At 47.2% G+C, this 16,962-nt stretch overlaps 1 protein-coding gene and 1 pseudogene across 9 annotated transcripts in view; both read right to left on the bottom strand.

Moving 5' to 3' along the window:
• Positions 1-16,962, bottom strand: part of Magi1 (membrane associated guanylate kinase, WW and PDZ domain containing 1) — a 620,496-nt gene that overhangs the window by 462,629 nt on the left and 140,905 nt on the right. The window lies entirely within an intron of this gene.
• LOC123455466 lies at positions 724-865 on the bottom strand (annotated as a pseudogene).

Genomic DNA, 16,962 nt, shown 5'->3' with positions numbered 1-16,962 from the left:
AGCAACTTTAAAGATGAGCCAAACACTAAAGGATCTAAGAAGTCATGTAACCTGGCACACCCAGGCTACAGGACCTTACCAGACAGCCTTTACCTGCCCTGGAGAAAGGGCTCTGTGTTCCCTTGCTTCAGGCACAGTGCGAGGTCAAGAATGCCTTCAGCAGACCCACATGGCAGAATGCTGACGTCCTAGAGTCCCTCCTCTGAACCCTGTGAAAAGCTCCCAGCACTGCGCCCCTCAAGCACCTCATTATTTCTAGGGAGGCGATGGATCTCCCTGGAAAAAAAAAAAAAGACTAGAGGCTATTAGAGAACAAGGATGGCAACGTGAACCACTCTCCCATGACTCGACCAAAAGGACAGGTGAGTTCTCAAACCCTTTTAGCTACACTAAAGAAGGCTTGGCAGAGTCATCTTTTCCAACACGCCACTCAACGTACTTAATTCTTCACTTCTCAAAGAAGTGTGCCCTGCCTACCTGGTTTAATACCACTGTCTTCTTGCTCCTGAGTATTTTCAATCCCCTAACACTACGTTTTCTTTTGGCTATAATACCCCATAACAACATCTAATTTACTTGAATTTACTAACCTACTATGTTTGTTATGTAATATTTAACCAACTTGACCTACCCTGTCCGGCCCATTAGAGTATATACCTTCCAAGCATAAGATTTAACTTATTTATGTACTGTTCGTTTGTTTATTTATTTATTTTCATTTTACAGGGGAGAGGGCCATTGTAGTCCCCTACTACCACAAATTATACAGTCAAGTATCCTGTATTTGGGGAAATCCTGGGGTCAGTACATCCTCATCCTGGAAAACCACTTTCTTGATCATAATATCTCCCAGCCAGATAAGTATTGTTTTGTTTTTAATTAATTATTGCCAGAGGGAAAGAGAGCCAAAGACAGACTGTGGGTGTGACAAAGCCTCTTCCTGCTATAAACAAACTCCAGATGCATGCACTACTTTTCCTGGCTACTGGGGAATTGAATCCTAGGCCAGAAGGCTTTGCAAGCCAGTGCCTTTAACCACTGAGCCATCTGTCCAACCCCAATATTCAGGCTTTTAACTAACATAAGTGTCTACAACAGAGCCTGACTGATTAACAGGCATTCAATAGCTCTAATTGACCTGAATCAAAAATGAATATCCAGGCTGGAGAGATGGCTTAGTGATTAAGGTGCTTGCCTGCAAAGCCAAAATACCCAGGTTCAATTCTTCAGAACCCACATTAGCCAGATGCACAAGGTGGCACATGCGTCTGGAGTTAAGTTTGCAGTAGTTGGATGCCCTGGTGTGTCCATTTTCTCTCGCCCTTCCCTCTCTCTCAAATAAATAAATAAAAATATAAATATAAAAAAAAAATAAAGAGCCAGGCATGGTGGCGCATGCCTTTGATCCCAGCATTCGGGAGGCAGAGGTAAGAGGATTGCTGTGAGTTCGAGGCCATCCTGAGATTCCATAGAGAATTCCAGGTCGGCCTGGGCTAGAGTGAGACCCTACCTCGAAAAAAAATATATGTAAGATTCTCATGGTTTACTGCCCAGCATTACAGGTCATGTTGCTGCCTCGTTCATGAGTATGAGGATGAGAGGAGAAGAGTGTGGCACAGAGCCTGGCACGTTCTAGGCACTCATGTTGTTCCTTTCAATCTCTGGTGGCTGTCCTGCCAGCGAACCAAGACGAGAGAGTCATCCTTCATCACTGGACATCCCTCCCAGTGCTATGTTTGCTACAGGGATGCTGAGCATTATTGATGCCACAGACAGGGGCCTACACTGTTGACAAAAGTCTGCAATGATCAGTAAACAAATGTGGAAGGGTGGCACTGAACTACAGGTGATAAGCTGCTTGAGCATTGGCAGGGTACTTGTAATGCTCAAGGACCCACGATCAACTCAACCCTGGAAGCCTGGGTTTCCCGCGACCTTTCAGTTCCATTCTGCAAGTGATGAAGAGTTTGGTCCAAACTATGCAAGTGAGCGTTCACAATGTGACTGTCCTGTAGCTGGTCTGCTGGAGGGTAAGGGCAGTGTCTTAATGCACCTTGACATCCCAGCCCCAGCTCAGGAAAGTCACAACAAGGAAGGAAGGATGGAAGGGAGGGAGGGAAGGAGGGAGAGAGGGAAGGGGAGGGGGAATCACCTCATCACCTCCAGGTCCCAGTTGTCCCATAGACATAGAAATACTCCAAGGAAAGGGCTGCATGTTTCATCCTAAACCAACCCGGTGCCTACAAGTACTACATGGCGGCATAATGATGAGGCAGAATAGTCTACAACCAGCAAAAAGATCTCAGATGCACAAAACGGAGGTATGCCTCAAGCATAATGAAGAAATTCTGCTTGGCACAGGAGTGCAGGTAGTGGTTAGGGTTTTATTTGAAATTCATGAGCAGGCAAGACAAATGCTTGACGGCCAAAGGCAGAGCGGGGCTGACTTCTTTGGGAAGGGGCCAGTGAGCGGCAAGGACACTGGGCTCTCTGGAGGTGACCACAGTGTCCTTTGACTAAAGTTTGTGCTGGTTACAGAGAATACATGGGTTAAAAGGTCACCAAGTTGTGTTTTTATTAGGGAACTTGATGTATTTATTTCTAGACTTTAAAGGCAGCAGACTTCAGAATCCATTTCTCGGCAGAAGTTCCCAGGGAAGTGGGGCCGCGGCCAAGATGGCGGTTAGCCACTGTCCACGGGCGCGGTGCTGACTTCTCTCGGCTGAGGCCTGCGGCGCCCTGCGCGGGGACGGAGGGGGCATCAGGACACAGCCTAGAGCCACAGCCCCGTGCACTGCCACTCTCCGGCTCCACGGCAAGCCCTCGGGCCTGTGCACGTGTACGCGGGCACTGACAAACAGCTCCTTTCCGCTACCCTGTTCCTACCTTACGCACTGTTCTTGGGTGACCTTCCACATTAATCCTCATTTTGGATTTTCTGGTATTTTGGTGGTTCCTGTTTGGAATATCATGCTACTCTTGTGCTCAGTCTTCCCTTGAAACAGAAACAAAGCCCCACAAATATTTATACTCTGGTCACAAATGTTTCAGACTAAGGAGGGTGTGTGTTGGAAGCATTTTACTACAAGAGACTTTATTGTGTAAGCAGCTCATACTTTGTAGGAGACAAGTGCACCCTGAGACTGCACAGCAGAGGTGCAGCAAAACCCCGGCAGGGCCAGACCCGGGAGCACAGCCCCGGCACGCGTGGAGCAAGGCAAGCGCAGCGCAGGTTGGAGATCTGCCTGTGCTGGACAAGTCCTAGGGCAGCCTGGAGACCGTGGGTCAGGGAGGGAAAACAAATCCTCCTTCAGGTTTGATTCTGAGAAGAGCACAAGATAACTCAGTGGGAAATAAAATCTCTCCAACAAATGGCACAGGGACAATACCATATCCATGTGTAAAAGAGTGAAATTAATAATCTGCATACTGACATTAAAATTAACTCAAGGGCTAAAGAGATGGGATTAGCGGTTAAGCGCTTGCCTTTGAAGCCTAAGGATCCCGGTTCGAGGCTCAATTCCCTAGTACCCATGTAAGCCAGTTGCACAAGGTGGGGCATGCACCTGGAGTTCGTTTGCAGTGGCTGGAGGCTCTGATGCACCCATATTCACTCTCCCTCCCTCCCTCCCCCCCTCTCTCCCTCTCTCCCTCCCTCCCTTCCTCCCTCCCTCTCTCTCTCCCCCTCTCTCTCTCTGTCTCTCTCTATCTCTCTCTCTCTCCTCCTCCCTTCTCTGTATCTTTCTCTGTCTGTCGCTCTCAAATAAATAAATAAATCTTTTTCAAAAAATTTACTCAAACTGTACCTTACACAAAACTCAAGAGAAGTCATAGGAATATCTTCATGATCTTGGGTTAAGCAAAGCTTTCTTAGCTAATAACCACAAATCCAAACAAAAGAAAAAGAAGTAGGAAAAACCTTGAGCCACAAACGACACCATGAAAATAGCAACATACCTAGAATTCAGAAAGTTTTTGCCTATGCCTGTCTTGAAGTGTTTCCCTTACTTTTTCCTCTTAAGAATTCCAAAGTGTTGGGTCTTACATTAAGGTCTCTGATCCATTTAGAGTTAAAGGGAGGGAGGGAAGAAGAGAGGGAGAGAGAGAATGGGCATCCCAGGGCCTCCAGCCACTGCAATTGAACTCCAGACACATGTGCCACCTTCTGCATCTGTCTTACATGGGTCCTGGGGAAGCGAACGTAGGTCTTTTGGCTTTGCAGGCAAATGTCTTAATCGCTAAGCCACCTCTCCAGCCCCAGACTTTGTTTTTGTATGGGGCAAGAGATGGGGATCTAGTTTCATTCTTGTACATGAGGGTCCAGTTTGCCCAGCACCACTTGTTGGAGAGGCTATATTTTCACCAATATATTTTTTTATAGAATCTTTGTTCAAAAATGTCAGGTGATAGGCTAGAGAGGCTCAGTGGGTAAAGGTGCTTGCTTGCAAAACCTGATAACCTGGGTTCGATTCCCAAGTTCCCATGTAATGCCAGATGTACAGTGTCACAAGCATCTGGTGTTTGCTTACAGTGGCATGAGGCCCTAGCATGCCCATACATTGTCCCCCCTCTTCCCCTTCTCTCTCTCCTCACAAATAAATAAAAATAAATAAAAACATTTTAAAAATCAGGTGGCAGATTGGAGAAGCCCCTGGAACACCAACTGTCCTTCTCTTTCTCCAAACAAATGAAATGTTTTTTTAAAAGAAGTCAGGTGGTTGCAGCTGTGCGGGTTGATGTTGGAGTCCTCCATTCTGGCCCATCGGTGTGTGTCAGTGTGTGTGCCCTTCTGTGCCCGTGTCATGCTGTATCTTGTCACTACAGCTGCAGTGTCACTTGAAATCGGGGGTGGCGATGGCTCTGGTCTTCTTCCTTTTACTCTTAAGGATGTTTCTGTCACGATGCTGAGAATTCAACCCTGTGCCTCGTACATGCGAGACAAGAGCCCTGCCACTTAACTATATACCCTTAGCCATCAACTTCTTGTTGTAAATTCAAACTGGGACATACAGACAATGTTATGAAATTCCAAAAGTACTTTATGTGGGTGGGGAAAGGTGCAGCTCAGGGGTAGAGCACCCACCTGGAAAGTGTATTGCATTGGGCTCCAGCCTCAGCTCCACACAAAGAATGATGTGAAAATACTAAGTTCATGCCATGTAAAAACCCCTATTCAATTGTAAGCTGGTACTCAAAGCCAGGTAATTCTCTCTCTCCCTCAAAATAAATAACAATACAAAATTATAAAAAGGGCTGGAGAGTCAGCTTTGTGGTTAAGGCGTTTGCCTGCAAAGCCAAAGGATCCCGGTTTGAGTCTCCAGGACTCACGTAAGCCAGATGCACAAGGTGGTGCATGTATCTGGAGTTCGTTTGCAGTGGCTGGAAGCCCTGGCACACCCATTCTCTCTCTCTCTCTGCCTCTTTCTCTCTCTCAAATAAATAAACAAAATACTTTTTTTTAAAAAGGAGGCAGGAGGGCTGGAGAGATGGCTTAGCAGCTAAGCGCTTGCCTGTGAAGCCTAAGGACCCCGGTTCGAGGCTCGGTTCCCCAGGGCCCACGTTAGCCAGACACACAAGGGGGCGCAGTCTGGAGCTCGTTTGCAGAGGCTGGAAGCCCTGGCACACCCATTCTCTCTCTCTCCCTCTATCTGTCTTTCTCTCTGTGTCTGTCGCTTTCAAATAAATAAATTTAAAAAATTTTTTTTTAAAAAAAGGAGGCAGGAGAGAGAGATGCGTTAAGAACTCATGTTTGAATGTCCAGGTCCTATTTAGCCTGGTGCACAGTGAGGCAAGCGTGCAATGTCACACACACACACACACACACAAGGTAGTGCATGCATCTGAAGTTCACTCACAGTGGCTGGAGGCCCTGGTGCATTTCTCTTTCTCTTTCTCTCGAAATAAATAATATTTTAAAAGCCAGATAAGCCTGAAGTCCATGTCATGGTCAACACATACTGTGGCACAACCTACCGGGCATTTGCCCAGATGAAACATAAAATGTTATTGGAGTGACTTGGGAAAACATGCCCCCACATCGATCAATTCATTGCACAGAAGAGATCCTGCAGGGCACACCTCCTTCTCCATGGACGAGGTAGCAGGCCTAGGTGAGTCAGTCCAGCACCGTGGCAGCCTCCCCAGTGTGAAGCACTGGCAAACGTCCACAACAGATCCTGGCATGTTTTTCTCTACTTCCACCGTTGGGCCTGGCTCCCCAAAGGGATGACCTCACGTGAATACAGCTACAGGGAGAGCAGGCACCCGCTGAGGAGAAGGACCCCCAGAGCTCCTGTCAGGAGCGTGAGAAAAATCACAGGCATATTCCTGCCACAGCAGTGCCCTGCATTTTCAGGTAACTGGTAAGATTTCCAATCATCACAGGAGCCTGACCACTTCTAAGAACAGTCGAAAGGCAAAGCACACAAAGGTTACACGCCAGTGCCACTCTGGCTTGGGGTCAAAGCCTCACCTTACAGTGTCTTTAGGCTGCAAGTCAAATGTCTGGATGTAATGACAACACGGAGCCATCTGTCACATACCAAATGAAGAATAAATGATTCAGGATTTTCCCCTGTCCTCTGGTGTTTATTATACTCTGAGATTAGAAGGAGGAAATAAAAGCAAAGATAAAGAAGCCCAGAAACGAACTGGATTGGTTTCCCACCATGACTGCATGTTACATTGGTGACACTTTAAATGTCACCCTAGCTTCTCAGCTGTCGGACTGTTTACAAATAGCCCTAAGCCAGCCCCTGATCACGGCTCAAAGGAAGGAGGCCTGGGTTGATTTAAGAGTCAACTCTGACCAGAAGCTGCCTCCGATTTGTCTACGACATGAGCAAGGGAGGAGCTGGCAGAGGGAAGACAGCTGGGCATGGGACAGCTTCCTTCTCCAAGGCCTCCCCCAGTGCCCAGCGCCTGTCTCTGCCACACGCCCGGCGGCCAAAGCTGCAGCTCTGAGCTGCGGGAATCCTGCTGTGTGCAGTAGCACCTATGCCACTGGCCAGCTAGAATGAAAAACAACAAAACCCTCTGTGTTAAACCGGAGAATCCCCACTGGACAGGCCCACAGCCTAATTGGAGTGAGTCAGCTCCCCGGCGCCCCAGAGACCTGTGCTGAAATGCTCCTAGAGAATTTCTCAGCGACCAGAAGGGAAGGTGCAAGGTGAGATGCAACAGAACCGAGCGAAGACCTGTGGGGGGTCTCGGGATCCACAGTTACTCCACAGGACCCTCAGGGTCTGCTCAACCTGGACAATCAGGTCTCTGGCAGCAGGCTGACAGCCTGGCTTCTGCAATGGCATTATGCTTGGCACAAATGTTAGGGGCAAGAAATTACATCTCACGCAAAACGTCGCTGATGGTAACAGCCCCGGACAGCTAGCCTGCCTGTGTCCCAGCCCCAGCATCCTGCATGCTGGCTGGGAGACTACAAGCAACCTCTGATCAAAAATAGAAAAGGAGGGCTGGGAGATGGCTTAGCGGTTAAGCACTTGCCTATGAAGCCTAAGGACCCCAGTTCCAGGTTCAATTCCCCAGGACCCACATTAGCCAGATTAACACAAGGGGGCACACGCGTCTGGAGTTCATTTGCAGTGGCTGGAGGCCCTGGTGTGCCCATTCTCCCTCTCTCTCTATCTGCCTCTTTCTCTCTCTGTCACTCTCAAATAAATAATAAATATTTTTTTAAAAAACAAAAAGAACATTTCACTTACTGGAGAGGGAGGGGGAGGGGGAAGGAGAGAAGGGGAAGGGAGGGAAGAATGACAGGGAGAGAGAGGAGAGGGAGAGAAATGGGCACGCCAGGGCCTCCTGCCACTGCAAATGAGCTCCAGGCACATACACTACTTTGTGCACCTGGCTGTATGTGGGTACTAAGGCACTGAACCCAGGCCACAAAGCTTTGCAAGCAAGCGCCTTTAACCACTAAGCCAGCCCTACAAGCAACATGTTTAACCTCTCTGATCCCCAAACCCCTGGAAGTTGGGAAAGGCAGCGATTCCACAACTCCAAAAGTGAGGCAGTCAGGAAAAACACTTGCATATAATCAGGGACCAAGCCATGCCATGAGTCCCACTTGGTTGATGACCAATTAACTTTGGAGCAACAATTCATTTACCACTGCCCAGCTGGGAAGTGAAAGAAGTGGGTCTGCTGGACCCCGGCCTTCGCACCCTTATTACTAACTGACCTCCCCTTGCCCCTCACATTCCTCCCACGTCATCCCCAGCAGATACACGGCGTCACCTGCACTGTGAACAAGAGTAAAAGGCTTTGAAGAATATGCCCTTGGGCTGGAGAGATGGCTTAGTGGTTAAGGCACTCACCTGCACAGCCTAAGGGCCCAGGTTTGATTCTCCTGGTCCCAGGTAAGCCAGATGTACATGGTGGCGTTTGCATCTAGAGTTCATTTGCATTGGCTGGAGGCCCTGGCACACTCATATTCTCCCCCCCCCCCCGCCCCTTTCTGTGTTTGTCACTCTCAAATAAATAACAAAAACAAACAACAAAGTTTTTTAATCTATTTTTTAAAGAATATATATACCCCCTGGACCAGAGTGAGACCCTACCTCGAAAAAACAAAAAACAAAAAAAAAAAAGAATATATATACCCTCAAAACCCCACTTGGCGGCAGTAATGCTGACAGGACAGGCACGAGTGGTACTCTTTCTGTAGCGGTGGCAGTGGTTGACATGGTCATTAGTGTCTCATGACTAAGTCACTTTGAGCTAAGGTGCAGACAACATTCCTCCTCTCCCATCAGGAGAGATTGCATTCTTCAATTCCAATTCAGCTAAAGCATCAGAGACCAGGAAATGGGAACAAGGGAGAGCTGTGGATAATTAAAAATGAGAAACGGGGCTGGACAGATGGCTTAGTGGTTAAGGCACTTGCCTGGGAAGCCTGAGGACCCATGCTTGACTCTCCAGGTCCCTCATAAGCCAGACACACAAGGTGAAGCAAGCGTGCAAGGTCGCACATGCGCACAAGGTGGCGACTGTGTCTGGAATTCAAGTGCAGTGCCTGGAGTCCCTGGCGCACAATTCTCTCTCACACTCGCACGCTCTCTCATTGAAAAAAGAAAAGAAATGGTGCTGAATATTTCCAAAACATGGGTCTTTGGGATGGATGGGAAGGGAGGATCAACATACCACATGGCCTGTCACAAAAGCACTTTGCACCTCGAATGTGAGATGAGGAGCAGCTGGTAAGAACGGCCCCCCAAGCCAGCATGGACACATTGGCCAAGAAGGGATGCCTGTAATCCTCACCCCGTATTTCCAGTGCGCGGAGGATGAAATGGTCACGACCTCTGAGAGAGAATGACACCCAGCACCTGCAGCGACACCTCATCACTTCCGTCCTCATCCGCGCTGTAAAGGGGTGTGCTGTCCCTGCCTTCGAACCTCAGTGGCCACCTACACCGAGTTTGAGCAGAACAGACACGGGGTGCAGCTCACTGCTCCGCAGCCAGCATCCGAGGCAGCCCCTGGGCCAGCAGGCAAGTAGGGAGCGTTGGCCGACTGCACAAGTGATGCACCTAGACCTCCCAAGATCGCCTAGATCTCCCAAGTGCACCGTTACCCAGTTCTCAGTGCATTCTGCTCCGGGAAAGAAAGGTCAGTCTCTTTCTCTGGATGCCCGACGTGCTAAGTAAGCCCCAGCTCCCTCATGGCAGTGTGTGCGATGAGCAAAGGACAGAACACTGCTTGCCACCACTTCTCCAGCAGGTCCCTGCCACCACGATGAACGCACGCATCCAGAGGTGCAACGTGCTGCTGGCACAGGGACCAAGACAGCCGCAGACCACACAGAAGCCTGCGGGCCGCAGCCTCCCTTCCCGCCTCAGCCCTCAAGCTCATCCTCATCCATCCCTCTCTTCAACCACACAACTCAAGCTCTCTGAGGACAGAAAGGGAAGAAAAATATCAAATCTAAAACTGAAAACAGAAAGAAATGAGGCTGAGAACAGAATTCTGCTTTTCAAGTGGACCCCACATTTTTCTTGAGGGCAGGACTACCAGCACTGCAATAAAAAGGACATGCTCCCTCTGTCTCTGGTTTCCACATGACCCACACCCCCACACCCAGCTTTATGGAAGAAACTTTCTAAGTTTCCAAGTAAACAAACAGAAAAGATTGTCTAAGGATCGAGCCCCTATGTATACCAAAATACAAAGAACAGAGAATATTGGGAATTTTTTTTGTGTTCTCCACATATCTGTTTGGGATTCCTTTCTTATTCACGTGCGGCTCGACGGCTCGTTTATTCTGCATACATTCATTAAACATTAATTCCTTCATCAGGTATTTCCCAAGTTCCTACTATCTGCTAGATGTGGCCAGGATAGAGAAGAATGAACACGCAGTCTTCAATGAGAAGGAGCTATCGTGTTAAATGTGGCAGCAGTACTGGCTGGCAGGAAGAAAAGATGGTTATTTTCACATGGACAGAAATGGGTTCGTCAGCTGGGCATGGTGGCACACGGGGAAAGCAGAGGTAGGAGGATCGCTATGAGTTCAAAGCTAGCCTGAGACTACATAGTGAATTCCAGGTCAGCCTGAGCTAGAACAAGACCTTACCTGGGTTGGCGGGGGGATATCGGAGAGTTAGTGGCAACTATGCAAATGCCCTGTGGGAAGGTTGTCCATGTGGACATGTCATATCTGAAAGCTTCTTTGAGGTTTTCTTTGGTAGCCAGTGGGGACATCAAAGGCCCTAAGTGCACACCAGCAAGAACAGAATTTTGAACAGGAGTCCATAGGAACAGTTACAAGTTAAGAAATATACATTTATTTCTTTGCAAGCAAAGAGAGAGAATGGGTGGGTGGGTATGCCAGGGCTTCTTGCCACTGCAAACAAATTCCAGACACATGTTTCACTTTGTGCATATGGCTTTATGGGAGCACTAGGGAATCTAACCTGGGCTATCAGGCTTTGCAAGCAAGTGGCTTTAACTCTGGGCCATCTCTCCGGCCCGCTTTTACATGCTGAGGACAAGAAAAGAAAGGAAGGAATTCCAAGGGGATTTTGGAGCACCCCATAGGAACTGTCAGAGGTTCAATGACGGAAGGATCAAAGGAGTGAATAGGGAGTGACAGGTCTGAGCTGAGACCTGAACTCTATGTGAAGCAGTTAGGGTGACTGAACCCCGAAAGTAAAAAGCAGGAAAGTCTTTGGGCCAATCCCTGCAATCTCCACTTTGCTAGAGAGCAGAGGAGAATCTGGCTTCTCCTCACCTCTTGCCCAAAGGACTTCCACCAGACCTGTTTTTCCATAAACAACCTGAGCCCCTCCTGGGAGGGAGTTCCTCTTCACAGAATTTAAATCTGGTCCTGGCACTGGGGCTGGTTAAGCTCAGCCCCAGAACTTGTCCTCAGGCTGCCCTCTTCTGGAGCCAGCCCCTAGCCCAGGCCAGTCAGCCATCACTCGGGCTCCCCTGAGCGGGAAGGGGAGGCCACCACAGTAAGGTTACAGGTAGACCCTGGGAGGCGGTTCTCTTGGCTGCGCATTCATCACTCCTCTCCCCCCACACCCCCCCTCCCACACAGACTTCACCCGCTCTCGCCTCTGCCCTTCCTTCTCTTGATCTATGATGTCTCTCTAAACCTTCCCCTCTGGTCTACGGATTTTAATTCTTTTTTTCACTGTCATGCACATAATTTATTTAAATATTAACAGACAGGAGTAAAAACTTCAAATGGTGTAACCAGACCATAACAGCTTTATAGTCACAGATGGTTGGATGCCAGGATACCCTAAACTTACTGGTGCATTGGTGTACCGGTATATTGGCAATGAACTCCAAAATTCTCATTTCCTAAGAGCAAAGTACACAGGGTGGGTTAAGAGCCAGAATGGTTGTAGGGGCTCCCTGGGCTCCCCGGGCTCCCCGGCCATGCTCTGACCACGAATGTCCGGTCCAATGGCTGAGAAAGGAAGGAAGAGCCGGTTCTCCTGTTCCTTCAGCGTGATGTCTTCTTCCACAGCCAGGGCTCTGATGTCACCTGGCAGATGTGCCAACTGCTCTGGGGTACCATTTCCAACAGACTCAATTTACCAGGAAGCATCACACCCACATGTAAAATCACACATCCTATATTAAAGGGCAAAATGGTCTTATGGTACAAAATGCACAGGAGTTGAAAAACTGGAGTGTTAATGGGAGTTTTGTTGTTAATTGACCAGGTGGTCTTTAGCAAGCCAGTAAACAACCTTCTGTCTTCAACTTCCCCATCTATAAAATAATCACCCAGAAAGGGGCTGTTGTTTACAAAATACTGAGGGGATGAGATGTGGCTCAGTGAGGGAACTCAACGCTTCCCCCCCACCCCCCATGAGATCCCAGCACCACACACACAAAAAAAGCTAAATACTGAAATTCTGTTTATGAGAAATGTGGGAATTGTATTCCCCAAAACATGAAAAAAAGGATGAAAGGAAAATCAAATGAGAGAAAAAAGAAGGAAGCAGAAAAAGAAGTGTGCTTGCGTGAAGAAATAAATAAACCAAGTACACTTGCGGGCAGGCTGGTGCCTAGCTCCCCTGTGCCAGCAGCACACATCAGCAATTCGTACAATTCTGCGTCTTCCTGATTTCTTTAATAGCTCCATTATTTAGTATCCCAAGCTACATTAAAGACACTGAAGTCATGAGTCTAGAAATATAATGCACTTTAATGAGAAAATGACAATTCAAAAGTCATTATTTAAAGGGAGCAAAAGGGCTGAAGAGATGGCTTAGTAGTGAAGGTGCTTGCCTCTGAAGACTAAGAACTCAGGTTCGATTCCCCAGTACTCCCATAAGCCAGATGCACAAGGTGGTACATGCATCTGGAGTTCCTTTGGAGTGGCTAGAGAACCTGGGGCATTCATTCAATTTCTCTTTCTCTCAAATAAATAAATAAAATATTTTTAAAAATAGCAGGGGCTAGAGAGATGGTTAAGGCGCTTGCCTGTGAATCCTAAGGACCCAGGTTTGGTTTTCAAGCACCCACATAAACCAGATGCACAAGGTGGTACATGCATCTGGCATTCATTTGCAGTGTCTAGAGGGCCTGGCATGGCCATTCTCTCCCTCTCCTACCTTCTCTCTCTCTGAAATAAATTGAGCAAAAGTCTGGGCTACATGGCAGGGCGCTTGCCCAGCATGCACCAGAACCTAGATTCAATCTCTATAACCCCTAAGATCAATTAAAATTTTGAATGAGCAAAAGCTGAGGAGATGGCCCAGCAGATAAGGGCTGCGTTGGTAGCTAGCACCCCGCTAAAACCAGACACGGAGGAGGTGGAGACAGGAGGATTACTGGGCTTCCTGTTCAGCAGACTATCTCAACAGGAAAAGGCGAGTTCCGGGCTCCGTGAAAAAACGGTCTCAGAAAAACTAGGCAAGACAGCTCCCTAAAGTTAAAAAAAAGGAGGGGTCAGGAAAGTCTGCACTTGATAGAAATCAAAGATGATCTGACTTATCTCTTGCCTAGTTCCCTAGACCTGTTTTTCCATAAACAATCAGGACCTCTCCCAGAAGGGAGGTCTTTCAAGGTTGTGTCGGTCAAGGTCAGCCCCTGGAACCTGGCATCAGGACCAGCCTCTTCCTGAGACAGCCTCTAGCTCCAACCAACCAGCTGTCCCTCTGGTTTACCTGAACCAGAAGACAGCCCACCACTGTAAGGTTATAAATATCTTTGCAAGGGGAGGGCAGGCTCCCTGACCACTTGGGAACTTCCAGCCATGGGTGGGTTTTTTCTTCGGCTGGGCCTGGGCTGGTTCAGCCCACGGCCAGCTGGGAGGGTCCCCCAACCCCTTACTCTCCTCATGGGCTCCTTTATCCCCTCCCAAGCTCCCCACATGGCAGGAGCTCCTTGAACTTTCTTTTCATGTGGGATCTCTAGCCATGTGGTTGCCCTTCCTTGGCTCTGTACTCCCCTCAATAATAATTTAATAATTATCCTTCTCAGTCTTTTTTTATTCAATTCTTTGATTAAAATTAGAAACAAGCCTAAGGTTTGGGATTCATGAACTTTCCTGGACCCTAAGCACCCCATTGCAAACACACATGTGCATGTGCCACACACACCCACACCTCTCTCTCTCTCATACATGCACACACACGCGCACACACACACACACACACACACACACCCTTAAATGAATGTTGAAGTAAGCAAAGGGTCCAATAAAGATTCAAGTATTTCATTACATATCAGTAACTGGAATTGGGTTTGGTATTTTTTTTTAATTTATTTATTTATTTGAGAGCGACAGACACAGAGAGAAAGACAGGTAGAGGGAGAGAGAGAGAATGGGTGCGCCAGAGCTTCCAGCCTCTGCAAATGAACTCCAGACGCGTGCGCCCCCTTGTGCATCTGGCTAACGTGGGACTTGGGGAACCGAGCCTCGAACCGGGGTCCTTAGGCTTCACAGGCAAGCGCTTAACCACTAAGCCATCTCTCCAGCCCTGGGTTTGGTATTTTTAAAGTAAGTTGGGCATAACGATTAAAATACTACTCATGAGCCAGGTATGGTGGTGCACACCTTTAATCCCAGCACTTGGGAGGCAGAAGTAGGAGGACTGCAGTGAGTTCAAGGCCAACCTGAGACTACACAGTGAATTCCAGATCAGCCTGGGCTAGAGAAGTCCCTACCTCAAAAAAAAAAACCTACTACCCATATAGCAACTACACCTAGCATCTTCTAGCCTGAAAGAGCCAAAATGAAAGAGTCGTGTAGGGCGTGGTGGCACACACCTTTAATACCAGCACTTGGGAAGCAGGAATAGGGGAATCACTATGAGTTCAAGGCCAGCCTGAGACTACATTGTGAATTCCAGGTCAGCCTGGGATAGAGTGAGACTCTACTTCAAAAGACAAGAAACGAAACAAAAAAAAAAAAAAAGAGAGAGAGAGAATTATGAAATGTGACCCTCAAGAATGCACAAAAGTATTTGCTAAGCAGGGTGGGTCAGGTCATAACAAGTAAGGATTTAGTACTTGTTAGATAAATAACTATTCACAACATTATAACAAAACCTTATTTCTAGAATTCCACAGTTAAAATTTGCTCAAAGTCTAGTCCACAGCGCTGGGAGACCACCCAGTTCCCACAGATGTATCAGTTACTAAAATACTAAATTCACAGTTTTCAAAAGATAATGATAATGTTTAAAAAAAGACATTTACTGCTTTAACCAGCAGGCGATGCGGCTTCGTGGTAGGACAGCTGCCCAACAGGCTGGGGGAATGAGCTCCAGCCTGAGAGGGGGAAGGTCTGGGAGCGCAGTCAGTGACGGGCATGATTGACTCTGGGTCTCCTGCTCCGAAGCCCTCGCCCCCTATGCGAACGACAAAAGAAGAAAGGGAACAGGAACGGGACAATGTCACCGGGCCTGTCTTCCAATAAAACCGCAGGCCGGCACATATCCTGTTCGCCAGGAAGAAATAAGCTTTTCAACCTTAATTCCCCAGTCTAGCAAACAGAAAAGAAAAAAAAAAATCTTGCAGAATCATGCCTTAAAACAGGTAGTGGGTGGAGAGAGAAAAAACTAAGATTCTTCTATGAGAAAGGAAGACAGAATGCATCTATTCTAAAACAAAAAAGAAAAAAATGATAGAGTATAAGAAATAATTTAAGGTTCTATTAAAGAGATCTAATGGCCAAGGTCCACTGATCACCTCCCAGAGTGGACAGCATAACAGAAAGACAGACCCACATAAGGACTCCCAACTGTCTCCTGGCTGCCACTGGAGGCCTCTGCTTATAGATGACAGGAGCCTGTGACAGAACACTGAGCGTGATGTATCCAGGGGCAGGCTCATTATCAACATAAAAGGACAAAACTGCACCACGGAGTAGAAGAGAGACGTGCCTAAGCCACTCACCAGAAAACACACAAAGGGATGAGCAGTGGACGTGGAGCACTCTCCTCGAAAAAGGGCAGAGCTAGACAAAATTAAGGGGGAAAATGTATAACTTCAATCAATTTCTAGACAATTAAAACACTGAACTATCCAAAGACTCCCTCTTCTACCACAGGGACAAAGATTTCAGTGACAGAATTCCAGGATCAGGACATTTCTACCAGCACTCTATGCCTTAAAAACCCTTTACCAGACTGCAGGGATAGCTTGGCGGTTAAGGCATTTTCCTGAGAAGCCAAAGGACCCAGGTTCAATTCCCCAGGACCCACATAAGCCAGATGCACAAGGTGGCTCATGCATCTGGAGTTTGCAGCAGCTGAAGGCTCCATCACACCCATTCTCTCCTCTCTCTATCAAATGAATAAAATAAGCAAAAAAAACAAAAACAAAAAAACCTAGACCATCACCAATTCTACAAGCAGTAATTGTCCCTAGGAAAAATCAGATAAAGGCATGGAACACATATACAACAAAAAGTGTTCATCACACCATTCTTTTTTAAAATATTTATTTATTTATAAGCAGAGAGAGAGAGAAACCGCAGCACCCACGTAAGCCAGATGCAGAGTGGTGCACACATCCAGAGTTCATTTGCAGTAGCAGGAGACACTGGTATGCCCAGCTTGTCTCTGTCTCTGTCTCTCTCTCTCTCTCACTCTCTGCTTGCAAATAAATAAATAAAAATTTAAAAAAATAAATCAAAATCAAATGTTAAATAACAGTTATCTCTGAGTAGATACATAATCTTGTCTGCATTTTGTAGCTATAGCAAGCAAGTTTGAAAAATTAAAGCAGAAGTTGCTTTTGTTGTTTCTGTAATTATGTTTATACTTAACTTTTAAACTGCAACGGCCATCCTCACATCACATAAAGAAATGTGCTAGATTTCACACCTCCTATTGGACAGAGTTCTACTAACCAACAAAACTTTGTTCCAAGACTGTTCTTCATAGAATGTTGCCATCTAACTTCCACTTCTTTTTTTTTTTTTTTTTTTTTCCATTTTTGTTGTTTTCAAGGTAGGATCTCACTCTAGTCCAG

The sequence above is a fragment of the Jaculus jaculus genome, chromosome 16 (assembly GCF_020740685.1).
Source record: "Jaculus jaculus isolate mJacJac1 chromosome 16, mJacJac1.mat.Y.cur, whole genome shotgun sequence".
Taxonomy (NCBI): Eukaryota; Metazoa; Chordata; class Mammalia; order Rodentia; family Dipodidae; genus Jaculus; species Jaculus jaculus.
Note: the sequence above shows the minus strand (reverse complement) of the source record. Positions and strands in the feature narration are given on the sequence as shown.